The 6,394-nt window shown below is 35.0% G+C and overlaps 1 long non-coding RNA gene across 1 annotated transcript; it reads right to left on the reverse strand.

Annotated features, from left to right (window-relative positions):
- LOC127150761 (uncharacterized) lies at nt 1-1,150 on the reverse strand. The gene is made up of 3 exons (XR_007823324.1): nt 1,083-1,150; nt 951-999; nt 1-33 (listed from the first exon to the last, which is right to left on the reverse strand). It is a non-coding gene; the product is annotated as an uncharacterized LOC127150761 (long non-coding RNA).
- Nucleotides 1,151-6,394: the final 5,244 nt, after the last annotated feature.

Here is a 6,394-nt window from a genome sequence, read left to right on the forward strand (position 1 = left end):
CTCTCGTCGGTCTGCCCCTCGCTGTACCCTTACCTGAAAAGTTAAAGAAGAGAAAGGGTGAGTATAAAATATACCCAGTAAGGGACCCACTACTGGGCCCGTTAAGGAACAACAGTTAACTTCCTATATAGGGGTACCCTACATAACAGTCTAGTGGTTCCGTAGAACGCACACATCAGTCTCGTGATCCCGAAGGATGCACGTATCAGTCTAGTGACCCCGAAGGATACCCCTATCAGTCTAGTGATCCCGAAGGATGCACATATCAGTCTAGTGATCCCGAAGGATGCACATATCGGTCTAGTGATCCCGAAGGATGCACGTATCAGTCCAGTGATCCCGAAGGATACACCTATCCGTAAAGTACACTACCCCATAGATGAAGCTAACCGTTACCCCTCAGTCCATACTACACCATCTACAACAGTTACACTCCGACAACATTCGTATTACAAATTCGCCATAGGTTTTGCCAGCCAGATAGTATAGGTTTAAACAACTACATCCTCAGTTGCTATATGCGTTTCCAATTTACACACCATTGTGATATTCCTTATATCCAATCAACTAGTCAAATCAGAATCGGACACATAATCCTTCCACGACAACACTCCATGATCAACATCCAGACAATAGACTACCACACACCTAACCTTAAGATTGTAAAGTCCATTAGCATACAATTTCAGTCCACAACGTAGTCCATTAACATAACTACAATATACAGAACATCCGGGCATCGGTGTCTATCCGTAAACAACTCCTTACACCCAATGGCACACAAGCTACAACTAGCGGTCACGTTACCTTTACATCAGACAAGAGCATAGCAACGATACTTAAAAGTCAAACATACATCCATTTATTCGGTACAGTTACTAACGCGTAATCCTTGTGGATTACTACGGTTCCAGCCTCGATCCGAGGTCCAGTAGTAGGAAAACCCTTACCTGATACTTGGTTATGCCCCTCGATCGAGTCCACGCTCAACAGATCCACCTAAACGAAAACACAAGGGTTTAAACGGTGACACCAGTAAAAGTCACCCTTTTAAATCATTCGAAACAACAACGTCGGCTTACCCGAGTAAAGGGAGCTATTCCCAAATGAACTTGCCGTGGGACCGTGAACTTGAGCGTCAAACCCCTATTATCTTCAAGGAACGAAAGATAGGACCCAGTCTTACTCCAATATTCAAACTTGAAACGGTTATAGCCACATTGGGTAAATTACCAAAACAGTCCTTACCGAAGACTCACCGTGACCCGAAGTGGAAGAAGGAAGGCTTAGGTGGCTCGGTGAACAGGGAGCTCGGCTTGGCTCGGAGGTGATCGGCTCGGCTCGGCTCGGCTTGGTTCAGCTTGGATCTCGGCTCGTGGCTCGCGGCTCACGGCTCACGGCTCAGCTCGGCTTGGCTCGGCTCAGTTCAGCTTGGCTCTCGGCTCGCGGCTCGCGGCTAACGGCTCAGCTCGACTTGGCTCAGCTCGCGGTCCGGCTCAACTCGACTCGCGACTCACAACTCGGCTCGGTTTTCGGCTCGACTCGGCTCGCAGCTCGCGGCTCAACTCGCGGCTCGCTCGATTCGGATTCGTGGCTTGGGTCGACTCTGCTTCGCAGCTCGGGTTCAACTCCTTTCTCCTCCCGACAACGACGGCGGTAAAAGGCAGCCCCCTTGGTGTTCTGTCTGCGTCGGGAACACGGGATGAGGAGGGAGATCCGTCGGCGGTGGTGAAGACGAAGAGAGAGAGAGACGTCGGCCGCAGACGGTTGGACGCCGATTCGGAGATTCCGTCGGAGATGTGCGGGTACGAAGACGGCGGTCGACGAAGACGCGTGGATGGCGGCTGCGTTCGTGTCGACCGGAAAAGAAAGAGAAGAAGTGATGGCGTGCACGGAAGAGAGATGGTGGGAGGCGGCGGCGGTACTCGTTGGGTGAAGACGGAGGAAGAAGAAGATGAAGTCGATGAAGGGGGGAGAAACGCGTGCGGCTAGGGTTGTTTTAAAAAAAATCTTATTATATATATATATATATATTAAATATTAATAATAATAATAATAATATTAATAAATAATAATAATATTAATAAATAATAATAATATTAATAAATAATAATAATATTAATATTAAATAATGATAATAATAATAATAATAAATAATAATAATAATAATAATAATAATAATAATATTAATATTAATATTAATATTAAATAATAGTAATAATGACAATAATAAATTATAATAATAATAATAATAAATAATAATAATAATAATAATAATAATAATATAATTAATATCATATTATTATTATAGCAATTTACAAAACATTAAATTTAAAGAAAATCGTATCCCCACAAAATGATAAAATTTACCTCGAAAATTCGGGGCGTTACAGTTATCCTGCAGTTATGGTAGCCTCTGTAGTTTGATGTTAGTTATTGAAAAATAGTGAAAATTTAGGGGAGTAAGTTATAGATGTGAGAGAGTGAGAGAGTTATATTTCTAATCAAACATATTTATGTTTTAGGGACTTAAACGATGGACAAGGGTTGGATGAAGCTTAGAAATAAGTTCTCTCTTGAGTATGGACAAGGAGTGACCCAATTTTTAGAATTTGCCAACTTTCACGTTGATGCATATGGACGATTAAGGTGTCCATGTAAGAGATGTTTGAATTTAAATTGGAGCTCATTAGAGGGTGTGAAATGACATCTACTGACTATTGGAATAATCCCCTACTACACAGAATGGGTGTATCATAGAGAGTCATTAAGCTTTAGAGGTACATAAAACTTTGAGGAAGGAACTAGTAGTAATCCTTGAGATAAAGGAACTAGTAGTAATCCTTTTGATGAAGGAACTAGTAGTAATCCTTTTGATGAAGGAACTAGTAGTAGTCAAAATTTAATGAACAAGGTGATATGTTTGGCATGCTAAATGATTTACAAGCCCCTATTGAACATGAAGAGGAAATAGAGGAACTTCGTTTGGAAGATGGAAATGTCGATGAATGTTGGGGTAGATATAGATGAAGATAGAACAAACAATATATTTCAGAACTTATTGAATGAAGCACGTAATGAGTTGTATCTCGGTTGTTCTAATTTTCGTCGTTGATTTTTTTGGTTAAGTTAATGCATGTGAAGGTTCTAAATGGTTGGAGTAACATGTCGTTCAACATGTTGTTCGAACTCTTAAGAGCAGTGTTTCCAACGTGTAGTACTACTATCCCTAGTTCATTTTATGAAGCAAAATGAAAACTTCATGACTTGGGCTTGGGATACGAGACTATTCACACGTGCAAGTATGACTGTGTATTGTATTAGAAAGAGTTTGCTGATTTGCAACATCATCCTACATGTGGCAAGACTAGGTACAACGTTTATCATAATAGAGAGAAAAAAATTCTGCATAAGGTATTGCGCCATTTTACTATACTGCACTCCACGATTAACTACAGTCAAAATTATTTTAAAATCTCAATTGCTACAAATTTTCTATGCTGTAGGTTTTATTTATTTTACCTTTAGCATTTTTGTTTATTTTTGCTATAATGTTTATTATTTCATTCCTAAAGTAAAATAGTTTATATGTTAAACACATATTATTATAATTCAAACTAAAATAATCTATAGTTAAAATATAAAATATTATAATCCAACAGGTTATAATAATAACTATAATAACCAACCCCTTAATATCCTATTACCAAAGACCGTACAATAAAATATGTTTTGGTTGATTTGGAAAAGAGGTAGAAAATAGTAAGAGAGAGTCTGAAAAAACAGGAAGCAAAGTGAAAATTTGAATAAAATGAAAAATAGGAAGTATATACAACCAATCTCTTATTTTTTTTGTTTAGTCAATTGCTCACTCTATGAAATACTTTATCTTATTCATTTCTCTTTCCTTTTACTTTTTGTGTGTTACGATTGGTCAACTATCAAATCAATCAACATTTACGTAAAGTTAGTCATACACATTCGTTATCGTTAAAAAACATAAATAAAAATATAGATCTTAAACTTCAAAAACTAAATGCTACAAATATATAGGAAACTTACCTATTAAATGTAATTTATAATCTACGTAACATATTATAAAGTCAATATAGGCATTAAAGAAGATCACATGGTTAGATTTGTGCTTAGTTGGCAGGAGTCTACCATTGCAACTAAGAAAAAAGAAAGGTATAATATTTGGACCTTTATTTGTTGGCTGCTATTTCACCAATTCAAAATTACTCACAATTCACTCATGCATGCATGATTCACAATTCTTTCAAATTAATTTAAAATGGGCTTTCACATGCTTTTAAAGTCATTACTAAAGAATAATTTATTTATGATTCAAATAAGAAATGAAATACTATTTTCTAGTGCTAGTAAAAAATACTAATATATATTTTAATAATTTGAAAGAAATATACTTTTGGTTAGATTCAACGAAGACTTATGTTTATTTGTAATAACTAATTATTTGGTTAGAGCTTATATGCTTGGAACGAGTAATATTTAGTTTTAGTGATCCAAATAATATAATTAAATCAACTTTGAAAGAACGACAAAAAAAAAAAGGTATATAAAAATTTGAACTGTTTCGATCTTGAAAGAACAAATAGATATATTGATTAATTATATCAAGAAGTTGATAATATCTCATCTGAATTTTTGAGAAACTTGAACATAGATGAAGGAAAATTACGAACAAATTGAAATATATTTTGTTGGGAAAGATTTTTCTTTTTCTTTATTTTTTTTACTTCAAGTAAATTAAATGACTTGTGATCAGCACATCCTAATGGGACTTTTCTTACAGAAAAAACTGAGTAATCATATTTCCTCTATATATATATATATATATATATATATATATATATATACACACACTATAAGAAATCTGGCCTTTAATGTCACTTAGCGACCGACATTATTGCGAGTGTTATTAAAGGCCATTAATGTCGGTTATAAACCGACATTAAAGGCCTTCAATGTAGGTTATAAACCGACATCTTTGAAGGTGTTATTGAAGGCCTTTAATGTCGGTTCATCTTTAATGTCGGTGGATAACCGACATTAAGGATGTCTTTAATTTTTTTAACCGACATTAAAGCTGTCTTTAATGTCGTTTTTAAACCGACATTAAAGATGTCTTTAATGTCGCTTATGATACATCTTTAATGTCGTTTTTCCACCGACATTAAAGAGTTCTTTAATTTTTTTTAACCGACATTAAAGCTGTCTTTAATGTCGTTTTTAAACCAACATTAAAGACACATTTAATGTCGTTTTTAAACCGACGTTAAAGACACATTTAATGTCGTATTTATAATAGTTTTTATGACGGAAAAACCGATATTATTTGAGTCGAATTACGTCTGGAAATGTTTGTCATCGTATATTGTAAAAAACAAAAAAAAAAAAAAGGCTTGCACACTGGCTATAATGCCTACTACTCAATGCCTTATAACTAGTTCACCTGCAATGCACACAATAATACCTAAAATTCCAGCATACACTTCCATATAGAACTACAACAAATACACATCATCCAACACCTACATATAATCACATATCAATAAACACAACTATATTCAACACTATAAGTCCAACTACTCCAAATTCTCCAATATATCCACTTATATATATAATCACACATATCAAACAACACATCCTGTCATCCATGGCAAACCAATAATAAACACCTATAATGCATAAGATCCAACACTAAAATACGAGCACACTTTTCCACACTTCCATATAGTACTACAGCAAATACGATCATACAACACCTAAAATATCAGCACACCTAGACATCTCAAAGACGTTTTTAATAATTATAATAAAAAATAAAAATAATTATTGTCTTAAAGACGTTTTTAATTTTTTTTAACAAAGAAAAATCACTTAAACATCTCAACTAGATTTACACTTCTTAACATCCTCGGCACTCCAAAGTTTAATGGAATTAAATAAAAGAAAAACTAGGGCATTAGGTAGAACAAAAAAGCCTAGAGATAGTTTAATAGTGCAGTTATGTTGACAGTGTGCGGAAGATAAAATTAGTAGGAGATAATATTGAAGAAATAGAAAGTTTTTATTCTTTGAAATTTCTAACACAACAACAAAAATGATGTGGAAGCTAATAAGATTAGTGGAGATTGAAGAGACAGAAATTTTTTATGATTTGAAATTTCTAAAATCAGTACAAAATAAGAATGAAATGGGTGTGGGTTGGAGGTTCACAAATTCCATTGGAAATTAGAATTCACACCTAAATAAAAAACAAATGTTGTGTGGGTCATAATTCAACTCACACCATATAATTAATCCCAAAGGTCTCAGCATATCTCAAGTTCTATTCTGGAATCCGTAACCCCAACTCATTTATGTTTTA

Source organism: Cucumis melo, chromosome 8, assembly GCF_025177605.1.
Source record: "Cucumis melo cultivar AY chromosome 8, USDA_Cmelo_AY_1.0, whole genome shotgun sequence".
Taxonomy (NCBI): Eukaryota; Viridiplantae; Streptophyta; class Magnoliopsida; order Cucurbitales; family Cucurbitaceae; genus Cucumis; species Cucumis melo.